Raw genomic sequence first — 14,341 nt, forward strand, 5'->3', positions numbered from 1 at the left:
TTTTATAAATTAGGAAGCAGATATTTGAGGCCAGGCTTAACTCACTTTGCTAGAGAGTAGGGGAGCTAGGACCCAAGTCCACATCTTTTGATATCTAACCTCAAATATTTTTAACATTAACATGATTCATCTATTTCTTTTTTGCATTAGGGAATAATGAATAAACAAAGAACTGCCTCTATTTTCTGTCAACTTTGATGTTTTAATATACATACACATTTATAAAATGTACATGATGACCAAGATAATGAACACAGTTATCATCCAAAAATTTTTTCTTAGAACTCTTAGTAATTCCCTCCTGCCTGTTTTTTCCCACATCCCCATCCCCAAGCAACCACTAATTTGCTTTATTTGACTATAGATTATTGTACATTTTTAGAGTTTTACATAAATGGAATCATATGCATGTATTACTTATTTTATGGTTTCTTTAATTCAGCATACTTATCTTGAAATTCATCAGTGTTCTTGCTTGTGTCATTATTTTATTCCTTTTTATTGCTGAAAAGTATTCTATATACAACAAGGCTGTATATTATTTATTTAACATATATGCAGAGTACATTGTGTGAAATGCCAGGCTGGATGAGTTACAAGTTGGAATCAGATTGCTGGGAGAAATATCAACAAGCTCAGTTATCCAGATGGTACCACTCTAATGACAGAAAGCAAAGAGGAACCAAAGAGTCCCTTGATGAGGGTGAAAGAGGAGAGTAAAGAAGCTGGCTTAAAACTCAGTATTAAAAAAACTAAGACCACGGCATCCAGTCCCATCACTTCATGGCAAATAGAAGGGGAAAAAGTGGAAGTAGTGACAGGTTCTCTTGTCTTGGGCTCTAAAATCACTGCAGAGGGTGACTGAAGCTATGAAAGAAGGAGATGCTTGCTTCTTGGAAGGAAATTTATGAGAAACTTAGCAGTGTTTTAAAAAGCAGAGACATCAGTTTGCCAACAAAGGTTCTAATGGTCAAAGCTATGGTCTTTTCAGTAGTCATGTACAGATGTGAGAACTGGACCGTAAGGAAGGCAGAGCTCTGAAGAATTGATGCTTTCAAACTATGGTGCTGGAGAAAACTCTTGAGAGTCCCTTGGACAAACCACTCAATCCCAAATGCAATCAACCCTGAATACTCATTTGAAGGACTAATGCTGAAGCTGAAGCTCGAATACTATGGCCACCTGATGCGAACAGCCAACGCATTGGAAAAGACCCTCATGCTGGGAAAGATTGATGAAAAATTTTGACCATTATCTCTTTTAATATCTTTATGTTCTGACTTTCTCATCAAGGATAGCACTTCCATGATGTTAGACTGCAATATTTCCCTATAACTCACTGAGTTTTTGAAAATTCTTTTTCATTCATATGCTTTATTTTTTATAATTTTTACTTCTATGTCTTCAAGTTCAGCAATCTTTTTCTTTGTAAATGATTAATCTGCTACTATTCCCATCCACTGCATTTTCCCATTCAGACATAGAAGTTTTCATGTCTAGAAATTTGAACTTGCCATTTTTATATTTTTCATGTCACTATTTAAGCTCTTAAAAATATGTAATACATTTATAAGAACCACTTAATCTCCTTGTCTGCAAACCCTAATATCTGCGTCAGTTCTTGTTTACTTTAATTCATTGATTTTTCTCTTATTCAGGATTCATATCTTCTTATTTCTTTGCATTTTGCTGATTTTGAATGGATGCCTAGAATTGTGAGCTTTGCTCTGGGATGCAGTTCATTACTTAGAAGCAGGTTGATTTTTTTTAGTCTTGCTTTTAAAAAGTGTTAAGTAGGATAAGAACAATGATTAATCTAGCATAATTATTCCATTATTACTGAGGCAAGACAATTCTGGTACTGTACCTAATACCCTATAAATTATGAACAAGGTATACAAATTATAGTCTGATTGGTGGGAAAAGGCACCATTTTCTTGCATGAGGTTCAACACTGTAACTTCTAAGTATTTTGGGGTTTTTTTCTCCACTGATTTGTGTAGATTTAGAACATACATGGGTTTATTAATACTCTGCTGTAGGCTCAAAAGGGCCCCACAGAGACATCTACAGTTCTCTCTCTCTCTCTTTTTTTTTTTTTTTTGAAGAGTCCTCTTTCTATGCAGATTCTCCTCTGGAGTACTCTGTCCTGCTTACTCCAGCTAATTTGACCTCTCTGAACCATCAGGTTAAAAAACTCAAATCTGACCAGGCTCTGCCTAGGTTTCCCTTCCCCCTATTGTAGCTTAGAAACTATTTCAAGGTAGTAAGCTAAGGAATTTGTAGGACTCACCTCATTTCTTCCCAGTCTTGTCCTTAATAGCCTGGTATTTAATGAATTGGAAGTGATCAAACAGGAGATGGCAAGAGTGAACGTCGACATTTTAGGAATCAGCGAGCTAAAATGAACTGGAATGGGTGAATTTAACTCAGCTGACCATTATAGGCCTGGCGTGCTGTAATTCATGGGGTCGCAAAGAGTTGGACAGGACTGAGTGACTGAACTGAACTGAACTGAACTGACCATTATATCTACTACTGTGGGCAAGAATCCCTTAGGAGAAATGGAGTAACATTCATAGTCAACAAGAGTCCAAAATGCAGTACTTGGATGCAATCTCAAAAATGACAGAATGACCTCTGTTCATCTCCAAGAGAAACCATTCAATATCATGGTATTCCAAGTCTATGCCCCTACCAGTAATGCTGAAGAAGCTGAAGTTGAATGGTTCTATGAAGACCTACAAGACCTTCTAGAACTAACACCCCAAAAAGATGTGCTTTTCATTATAGGGGACTGGAATGCAAAAGTAGGAAGTCAAGAAACACCTGGAGTAACAGGCAAATTTGGCTTTGGAGTACAGAATGAAGCAGGGCAAAAGCTAATAGAGTTCTGCCAAGAGAAGGCACTGGTCATAGCAAACAGCCTCTTCCAACAAAACAAGAGAAGACTCTACACATGGACATCACCAGATGGTCAACACCGAAATTAGATTGATCATATTGTTTGTGGCCAAAGATGGAGAAGCTCTATACAGTCAGCAAAAACAAGACTGGGAGCTGACTGTGGCTCAGATCATTAACTCCTTATTGCCAAATTCGGGCTTAAATTGAAGAAAGTAGGGAAAACCACTAGACCATTCAGGTATGACCTAAACCAAATCCCTAACAATTATACAGTGGAAGTGAGAAATAGATTTAAGGGACTAGATCTGATAGACAGAGTGCCTGATGAACTATGGATGGAGGTTCATGACATTGTACAGGAAACAGGGATCAAGACCATCCCCATGGAAAAGAAATGCAAAAAAGCAAAATGGCTGTCTGAGGAGGTCCCACAAATAGCTGTGAAAAGAAGAGAAGCCAAAAGCAAAGGAAAAAAAGGAAAGATAAACCAATTTGAATGCCAAGTTCCAAAGAATAGCAAGGAGAGATAAGAAGGCCTTCCTCAGTGATCAGTGCAAAGAAATAGAGGAAAACAATAGAATGGAAAAGACTAGAGATGTCTTCAAGAAAATTAGAGATACCAAGGGAACATTTCATGCAAAGATGGGCTCAATAAAGGACAGAAATGGTATGGACCTAACAGAAGGTTAGGTCCTTTCTTAATAAGAAAAGGTGGCAAGAATACACAGCAGAACTATACAAAAAAGATCTTGATGACCCAGATAATCATGATGGTGTGATCCCTCACCTAGAGCCAGACATCCTGGAATGTGAAGTAAGGTGGGCCTTAGGAAGCATCACTATGAACAAACCTAGTGGAGGTGATAGAATTCCAGTTGAGCTATTTCAAATCCTAAAAGATGATGCTGTGGAAGTGCTGCACTCAATATGTCAGCAAATTTGGAAAACTCAGCAGTGGCCACAGGGCTGGAAAAGGTAGGTTTTCATTCCAGTCCCTAAGAAAGGCTATGCCAAAGAATGTTCAAACTACCACATAATTGCACTCATATCACATGTTAGCAAAGTAATGCTCAAAATTCTCCAAGCTAGGCTTCAACAATATGTGAACTGTGAACTTCCGGATGTTCAATATGGTTTTAGAAAAGGCAAAGGAACCAGAGATCAAATTGCCAACATCTGCTGGATCATGGAAAAAGCAAGAGAGTTCCAGAAAAACATCTATTTCTGCTTTACTGACTGTGCCAAAGCCTTTGACTGTGGATCACAATACACTGTGGAAAATTCTTCAAGAGATGGGAATACCAGACCACCTGACTTGACTCTTGAGAAATCTATATGCAGGTCAGGAAGCAACAGTTAGAACTGGACATGGAACAACAGATTGGTTCCAAATAGGAAAAGGAGTACATCAAAGCTATATATTGTCACCCTGCTTATTTAACTTATATGCAGAGTACATCAATGGAAACACTGGGCTAGATGAAGCACAAGCTGGAATCAAGATTGCTGGGAGAAATATCAGTAACCTCAAATATGCAGATGACACCAAATTTTAGGCAGAAAGTGAAGAACTAAAGAGCCTCTTGATGAAAGTGAAAGAGGAGAGTGAAAAAGTTGGCTTAAAGCTCAACATTCAGAAAACAAAGATCATGGCATCCGGTCCCATCACTTCATGGCAAATAGATGGAGAAACAGTGGAAACAGTGGCAGACTTAATTTTGGGGACTCCAAAATCACTGCAGATGGTGACTGCAGCCATGAAATTAAAAGACGCTTAGTCCTTGGAAGGAAAGTTATGACCAACCTAGACAACATATTAAAAAGTAGAGACATTACTTTGCCAACAAGGGTCAGTCTAGTCAAGGATATAGTTTTTCCAGTGGTCATGTATGGATGTGAGAGTTGGACTGTGAAGAAAGCTGAGTGCTGAAGAATTGATGCTTTTGAACTGTGGTGTTGGAGAAGACTCTTGAGAGTCCCTTGGACTGCAAGGAGATCCAACCAGTCCATCCTAAAGGAGATCAGTCCTGGGTGTTCATTCGAAGGACTGATGTTGAAGCTGAAACTCCAATACTTTGGCCACCTGATGCAAAGAGGTGACTCATTTGAAAAGACCCTGATGCTGGGAAAGATTGAAGGCAGGAGGAGAAGGAGACAGCAGGGGATGAGATGGTTGGATGGCATCACCAAGTCAATGGACATGAGTTTGAACAAGCTCCAGGAGTTCGTAATGGACAGGAGGCCTGGCGTGCTGCAGTCCATGGGGTCACAAAGAGTCAGACAAGACTAAGCTACTGAACTGAACTGAACTGATTTAATACTCTATGCCATTTTTCCATATATTTTGTTCAGTTTTGAGTTATTTCATACATAGAGGTAAATTCAGTTCCAAATACTTTATCTTATCCAGAAACAATTTTCTCTTACCTTTCTATTGCTTACTTTTGCCAACTCAGAATCAAGTTGTATAAAAGTATGTACCTTTTTTGTCTTTTGCTAATTTGTGTACTCACAACATAACTTTCTATCTGCAAACTTGATATATGTTGGAGCGAGAACAACTATGTCCTCTCTGATGCAGGAACCCCACTGTCTAACACAATTACTAGCATACAATATTCACTCTATAAATGATAGGTTGAATAAATTAAGGTTAAGAGCCAGCTGTACCTGGGAAAAGAGATACAAATAACAAGTTTATGTAATACACACTAGTTTGAAAATTCCTTTCATATAATAAAATTGAGATAGCTGTGAAAAAAGGGAATATGAAAAGGAAATGCAAGAAGGACTTGCAGGGGTCCAAGGAGAAGTGAGCAGTACTCTAGATCACATTCATTTGCTACTTACTATTAATATTTAAAGCAGCTTAATTCCATACTATTTTTCTCTTAATTTTGTTTTCCTCCAGAGGATTACTTAAGATATCATTAGTTTGGAAGCATTTCATATTTTAAATGCTGTATTTATTAGTTTTTAAATGTTAATTTTCCATGGCTGCAAACTGAGGCCGTATTTAAAGATAAAGCTTAAGAGCAAAATCACATTACCAAAATAATAGCTGTACACGTGAAGGCTTGTGGTCTATGTTTTATTTTTCTCGATTAATATAGCAGTGTTCCCAGAAAACAAAATGAAACAAACCACAAAAATTGTTGCCTATTTGAAGTTAATTCTTCCATGAAAACTATGATGGGTCAGGACACCCTTGTGTATTTTTAAACCTGCCTATCTTGATGTATGTCTAATATTTTCTCCTGCTTTAATTCTGTAAACATTCTATCCTCGGTTAGTGCTTATTTTGATGCAATCAAATCCATGGCACACCTGTCTCTGAGGATGAGAAGAGAGTGAGTCATTTGGGAGGAGGATGGTCACATTAACTCTTGGACAACATAAAGGATAATTTATAAAATTGCATTTTGAGGACATAACACAATGCCCCCATGGCTGAAAAGAACTCATGGATATCCTAAAAGAGGTCATCTCCTCATTCTCACTAAAGGAGTTGCAGGACCATTAAATGCCAAATTAAACTCTAGAGTTAGTGCTCTAGACTTCAGTAAAATAGTTGTAAGTAGTTTCAGTGAATCATCGTGAGAACTATCATTCAGAATGTTTATTGTCAGACTGCTTCTTTGTGGCTGCAAACCAGCCTGGTTGAACATGTTTGAACATTGCTGTTCCACTTCATGTTTGGAAATACACTTTAATCTTTAGTTTAGATTTCATCTGTTTTAGGGACACAAATTCTGAGGAATAACCAAACCAATATTATTCCATTAAGTTGCGGCCTTCCATTTTCAGTGAAAACAGCACTCTTCATTTTGTCGCTGAGTTTTTTCCCTAGCTATGCACTGAAAAGGGAGAAAAGCAAAAAAAAAAAAAAAGGAATGACAAAAATCAGCTCGCCGATGGACCAGGGCAAAGAGAACACTGTGGCAGGATGGTATTTCATAATGATAAGGGAAAAGCAATTTGCTCATCTAGGTGAGTGCTTTATTCTCTGGGGGAGTGTAACCTGAAGAAGGTAAATTACTTTTTCCTGGTACCACTTGGTATCCAAGAGGAGGTAATTTACCTCACAATGTCAAGACACCCTGCTGCCATGAAAGTGGTTATATCCTTAGCTGGCTACAAGGAGAGTGCTTGGCTCACAGGCAAGCTGATTGATCCCTTCATATATCACTCAATCCAAGATTGAGATGTTTCAGAGCATAAGAGCAAGTATACAAATAAACAGATCCTTTTTTTAAGGGGTAGCTAACAGTATGTGTTTTTTACCCCTCCAGCAATTGCAATTCAACCGCACTCTTTCCTTAGAAACAAAGTTGTTCACTGTGTCTGTTTTTTCATTCTAAAATGGTGAAGAGGACAAGTAAGCATTCCTCACTGGTCCATGGGAGTGCAGTTCAGTCTCACATATGCTTCACAGCAGGATGCTGTGGAGATGACTTCCTCTGCTTGCTGTTCTGAGACCCCACATGTGGAAAAGGGACGGTTGTTCCATTGAAGACCCTGAGATATGCTTGCCTTTTTAGAAAGAGTTATGCAACTCATTATAAAGTGACTGATAACAAGAGAACATCTTATAAGCAGAACATTATTTGAACTCTTTCTTTATGACTAAGGATATAAATTATTACTGGGCTGGGGTTTATTACTTTTGCTACATTGTGTGAGACAGAGGTTTAAGGAGAATAACACTGAGTAATAATATTCATATTAAGATAACTTTAAAGAACTAATCACATTGTACAAAGTCACTCAAACTGAGTGTCTAAAGCTCAGCTTTGGCATATCTGTCTTTCATAAACTGACAAGACTAAACTGCCATTTTGTTTCAAGGTAGATATGAAACTCTAGAACTGCACACAAGGATGGAATGTTGGGAGTATTATTTCTTCATTCATTCATTCATTTTCTAAATGTTTATTGGGAGCCTACCATGGACTATTTACTGTGATAAATGATGGGATTAGAACACAAGCAATACAAGCACAATTTTAATGCTAACACCCGAGGGCTTCTAGTTCAGCTAGGCATATGGACATTAGGGAGGAAACCATGCCAATGCTTAAAACTGTGATAAATCCAAGAAAGAAAAAGTAGAGAGTTTTAAAATTTGTATTTAGGGAATTTAATTTAGTCTGTAAGTTGGGCGTCATAAAAACCTCCCTTTTTAAACTGGGTAATAACAAGGATAAGGTCAGAGCTAGAAATTCCTGGTAGAGAGGTTTAATTGGACATAGAGCCAAAGGGGGAACAACCTTGAAGGAGCTAGAAGTTAAAGGAGAGAATGTGATAGAGAAAATAAAATATAGGAAGAATAACTGAAGATAAGATTTTTTTATTTTTTCATTTAATAAACATTTGTATAGCATTTATTCCATGCCAGCCAGGAACATCTATAAGTGCTTTGAAAGTGAAAGTCACTCAGTTTTGTCCAACTCTTTGTGACCCCATGGACTGTACAGTCCATGGAATTCTCCAGGCCAGAATACTGGAGTGGGTAGCCTTTCCCTTCTCCAGGGGATCTTCCCAACCCAGGGATTGAACCCAGGTCTCCGGCACTGTGGGTGGATTCTTTACCAGCTAAGCCACCAGGGAAGCCCTAAGTGCTTTACAAATATGTGTCCATTCAACCCTTTTAATAATAATTTTATGACAAATGTACAATTATTATCCCCATTTTATAGACGTGGAAACTCAGCAGTTTTACAATGAAATTAGGGAAGAAATCATTGAGGAACTGAAAAACCAAGCAAAATATTAAAATTTTTGTCCTAATAGTAATAAAAATTTATAGAATGGTTTTAAGCAGAGGAATGGCTTCATTAAATTTTAATTTTAACTAGATACTTCTAATCAATGCCTGAAGAGAAACTGAGAGGCAGAGAGTCTAGAAAGAATGGATGAGAAAATAGGTCACAGGGCTACCGCAGGACCTCTGGAGAGAGATGAAAATGCTAAGGTGCTGGCAATGCACAGAGATGGATGGATTCGAGAAATATTCCAGAAACAGAAGGGATAGGAATTGGAGACAGATTGTGATAGTGGGAGGGAAACATCAGGGATGATTTTTCAGGTTTCTGTCATAAATAGATATAGGACCATTTATTAGGTTAGGGAACACAGGCAAAAAAAATCGTGTTTGGTTAGTGCAGGTAGAGAAGAACCTTAAATTTTGTTTCAGCCTATAATGGGTTTGAATTTTCTAGCATATATTTATAAGGAAATGTAGAGAAAATATTTGGTCTGAGGAAAATGAAGTATATTAATTCTTATACTAAAAAAGTATATTAATTTGGAAGTTGTGTGACATTTATCTATAAATTTTTCATTTTGCTTGCTTCTTCTCTAGACTCTACTGTAGATACAAAGAAGTATAAGACAATATTTAAGAAGTACCAATGTAATGATATATTCCATAAAAGTAGTAGGAAGTTTTAGACCACAGAAACTTTATGCAGATGATAACATTGAGAGTATTTGTGTTACTTCTATATCACCTCTGTACTGGTTAAGAAGAAAACATGTAGGAGGAAATGAGACTGGAAAGAGGCAAAGTGATGACCAAAAGATTCTTAGTCATTATTTCTCTTGTTTTAATAGTGAAAATTGTTGGCAACTTATATTCTGACTTCTAAATATTATAACAAAATTGTAAAACCTTCATTTAATTCTTATCTTAAACTTCTGGGGAACACAATCCCTAATATAATTCACCAAACTCCCACTAAAAGCTTTCCCCTAAAACCAAAATCTTCAGAAGAGTAATGTATTATTCACCATGTACATTTGCAATATGTGTAATTGTGAGGCATGCTTTCACTGGGCCAGATTCCATACTGAAGAGCAGTTTATGTCCTTTTTTCCACCATGCCAAGGTATGAAATGGAGCATCAAATAGATGGATCCACAGAAAAAGTAATTCCACCTAAATCTGCTTTGTGATAAGCTATTCTCTTGCAATTTATGACATCTAATAGCACTGACTGAGAAAAGAGCAAAAACTTTGGAAGCCACTGTTCTTTAAATCCTACAATTGACTTGCTTTAAAACCTCTCTTTACTTTTTCCCTCCCATTTTCCTATATCTTGCATTAATTTTGGCTCTTTCTGTATCTTCCTTCAAGTTTCCTTTTATTTTCTCCTCCTAGTCCATTAATGGCTGACATTTTATTGGCATTGAACCTGAAGAAATCTGTGTATAAAAAAAGGTATGTGTGCATGTGTATGTATATGTGTATTTATGACTGTATCACAATTTTATTTATTAAAAAATATAGACAAACTGTCTTTCCTTTTATTTAATGAGCTCTATTCTTCTAATCAGGTGCTGCTAGTGGTAAAGAACCCACCTGCCAATGCAGAAGACAAAAGAGACACGGGTTCGATTCCTGGGTTGGGAAGATCCCCTGGAGGAGGGATGGCAATCCACTCCAGTATTCTTGCCTGAAGAATCCCCATGGACAGAGGAGCCTGAAGAGCTATAGTTTATAGGGTAGCAAAGAGTCAGACATGACTGAAGAGACTTAGCATGCAAGCATTCTTCTGATCAACATGGAATCTGAGGGCAGATTCTCAGGGTCTTAAATATGTGCTCTGTGAATTGGACAGAGGACTATGTAAGAAATCAATTATACTTTTGACTCCATTGGGTGAATGGTGGGCCTTTGTTTCCTCAGGAATTTGGCCAAGAAGATCTGCAAAGTTCTTTCTAACATTCTATGATTCTTTTGCTAAGTAAAGTACTGGTTTATGATATAAGTAAAATAAAATCAGCTTCCATTGGTGAAAGGATGAGCCTTAAAAGAGAGGAGGTCTAACCATTCTTCTGAAAGGACATATTTGAAAGTTAAAGTTCCAGGTAGAAAAAGAAGGACCTCTAACACTCTGTTATCCGGTGCCATCAGTTCAGTTGTGTCCGACTCTTTGCGACCCCATGAATCGCAGCACGCCAGGCCTCCCTGTCCATCACCAACTCCCGGAGTTCACTCAGACTCACGTCCATCGAGTCAGTGATGCCATCCAGCCATCTCATCCTCTGTCGTCCCCTTCTCCTCCTGCCCTCAATCCCTCCCAGTATCAGAGTCTTTTCCAATGAGTCAACTCTTCGCATGAGGTGGAGTACTGGAGTTTCAGCTTTAGCATCATTCCTTCCAGTGAAATCCCAGGGCTGATCTCCTTCAGAATGGACTGGTTGGATCTCCTTGCAGTCCAAGGGACTCTCAAGAGTCTTCTCTAACACCACAGTTTAAAAGCCTCAATTCTTCAGCACTCAGCCTTTTTCACAGTCCAACTCTAACATTACATGGCAAATAGATGGGGAAAAATTGGAAACGTGGCAGTTTTTATTTTCTTGGCTCCAAAATCACTGCAGATGGTGACTACAGTCAGGGAATTAAAAGATGTTTACTCCTTGGAAGAAATTCTATGACAAACCTAGACAGTGTATTAAAAATCAAAGACATAACTTTGCTGACAAACATCTTTCTAGTCAAAGCTATGATTTTTCTCATAGTCATGTATGGCTGTGAGAGTTGGACCATAAAGAAGGCTGAGCACTAAAGAACTAATGCTTTGAAATTGTGATACTGGAGAAGACTCTTGAGAGTCCCTTGGATTGCAAGGACATCAAACCAGTCAATCTTAATGGAAATCAACCTTGAATACTCTTTGGAAAGACTGATGCTGAAGCCCCAATACCTTGGCCGCCTGATGCAAAAAGCCTTCTCATTGGAAAAGATCCTGATGCCGGGAAATATTGAGGGAAAGAGGAAAAGGGAACGACAGAGAATGAGATGCTTGGATGGCATCACTGACTGGATGGACATAAGTTTAAGCAAACTCTGAGAGATGGTGAAGGACAGGGAAGCCTGGCTGATGCACTTCATGTGGTTGCAAAGAGTTGGATACCACTTAGCAATTGAACAATAAGAAAACACTCTATAAAGTAATAAACTGTGGAAAATTCTGAAAGAGATGGGAATACCAGACCACCTGACCTGCCTCTTGAGAAACCTATACGCAGGTCAGGAAGCAACAGTTAGAACTGGACATGGAACAACAGACTGGTTCCAAATAGGAAAAGGAGTTCGTCAAGGCTGCATATTGTCACCCTGCTTGTTTAACTTATATGCAGAGTACATCATGAGAAACGCTGAGCTGGAAGAAGCACAGGCTGGAATCAAGATTGCTGGGAGAAATATCAATAACCTCAGATATGCAGATGACACCACCCTTATGGCAGAAAGTGAAGAGGAACTCAAAAGCCTCTTGATGAAAGTGAAAGAGGAGAGTGAAAAAGTTGGCTTAAAGCTCAACATTCAGAAAACTGAGATCATGGCATCTGGTCCCATCATTTCATGGGAAATAGATGGGGAAACAGTGTCAGACTTTATTTTGGGGGGCTCCAAAATCACTGCAAATGGTGACTGCAGCCATGAAATTAACAGACGATTACTCCTTGGAAGGAAAGTTATGACCAACCTAGATAGCATATTGAAAAGCAGAGACATTACTTTGCCAACAAAGGTCCATCTAGTCAAGGCTATGGTTTTTCCTGTGGTCATGTATGGATGTGAGAGTTGGACTGTGAAGAAAGCTGAGTGCCAAAGAATTGATGCTTTTGAACTGTGGTGTTGAAGAAGACTCTTGAGAGTCCCTTGGACTGCAAGGAGATCCAACCAGTCCATTCTGAAGGAGATTAGCCCTGGGATTTCTTTGGAAGGAATGATGCTAAAGCTGAAACTCCAGTACTTTGGCCACCTCATGCGAAGAGTTGACTTATTGGAAAAGACTCTGATGCTGGGAGGGATTGGGGGCAGGAGGAAAAGGGGATGACAGAGGATGAGATGGCTGGATTGCATCACTGACTCAATGGACATGGGTTTGGGTGAACTCCAGGAGTTGGTGATGGACAGAGAGGCCTGGCCTGCTGTGATTCATGGGGTCATAAAGAGTTGGACAGGACTGAGCGACTGAACTGAACTGAACTGAGCTTTCTGAAGTTTCACCAGTATTTTCTAAGTTACTTCTTTCCTCTTACTAAACTGTGAGCTCCTTCAGAGTTGGGACTATGCCATCTTCATTTTTGATCCCCAGATTTTCTTAGTGGTTGATACATAATACATTGTCAATAAGCATTTGTGAAGAGGGACCGGGAGAGGACAGAGGGCCTAGGAGGCCAGCCGAGCCTCCACCTAGAGCCGGCACCCTACAAAACACTCCCTGCCTCTCTTTGCCCCCTCAGACCCTGTCCAAGAGGCCCCAAAAGGCAAGTGGGGAGCCCTTTCCAGCCGGAGCCGCTCCTACACGTGGCGCGAGCACCACCCAGCCACCAGCCGCCAGTCAGCACCCAGCCGCCCAGCCATGACCGTGGTCTCCACAGGGCCTGAGGCCCCACAGGGCCATTTCACAGGGCCCAACACCGTGCCATGGTGCTGGCCCCCGGCCGCCTTGATCTGAACCGTCTTTCTTCCTGGCCTCACACCAGGACAGCCTCTGACTGGTGACTCTGCCTGGGCCTCCTTTCCTGTGGCCCCTGTCTCCCAAGGGCCATCAGTTTATAGTCTCCATGGGCCGTGGGGGGACAGGTGCAGGTGAGCCCTGGGCCGTGGGGGGAGGGGTGCAGGTGAGCCCTGGGCCGTGAGGGGGAGGGGTGAAGTGACCTCTGGACCGTGTAGGTGGAGGGATGAGGTGACCCCTGGGCCGTGGGGAGGAGGGGTGAGGTGACCCCTGGGTTGTGGGGGGAGGGGTGAGGTGCCCCCTGGGCCATGGGGGGAGGGGTGAAGTGACCCCTGGGCCGTGGGGGGAGGGGTGAAGTGACCCCTGGGCCGTGAGGGGAGGGGTGAAGTGACCTCTGGGCCGTGGGGAGGAGGGGTAAGCTGACCCCTGGGCCATGGGGTGGAATGTAGTTAGTGCTCAGCACTGCTGACACAGGGCCCCAAGCCCACACCGGTCCCTTGGTTTGGGGCCTTTATCCTGCCCTTCCTTCTTGCGGGGCTGTTGTGTGGAATGGAGTGGGGGTGGGGGGTAGTCTCAACCAGCTAGAAGACACTTATTACCTGAAGGCATTGTGAGGGCCTGGAGATTTCCAGAGGGCAGTGGTGGTCTCTGGCAATCCTAAGTGGTTCTGAGAGACTGAGAAGCTCACAGAGATCCTGCCAAAGTTCATGGTCGAAGTGTCCTAGCGGTGTCCTGGTCTGACCGCCACTGTGTCTGGCCATCCTGCCTGCAGGGAGCACGCCTCTTAGGACGTGCGAGGTGGGACTCCGAATCTGAACACTAATCGTGAACGGCTGTGACCAAGAGCTCCCCCTGTGTCTCCCTGCCCCTCTGAGGCCTCTTACCTTGAGACATGGTTCTTGGCGTCTGCCAGGCTGTCTCCTCAGGCTCACCATCCATCCCTGAGCTGCGAATTTAATCTG

The sequence above is a fragment of the Bos mutus genome, chromosome 15 (genome assembly GCF_027580195.1).
Source record: "Bos mutus isolate GX-2022 chromosome 15, NWIPB_WYAK_1.1, whole genome shotgun sequence".
Taxonomy (NCBI): domain Eukaryota; kingdom Metazoa; phylum Chordata; class Mammalia; order Artiodactyla; family Bovidae; genus Bos; species Bos mutus.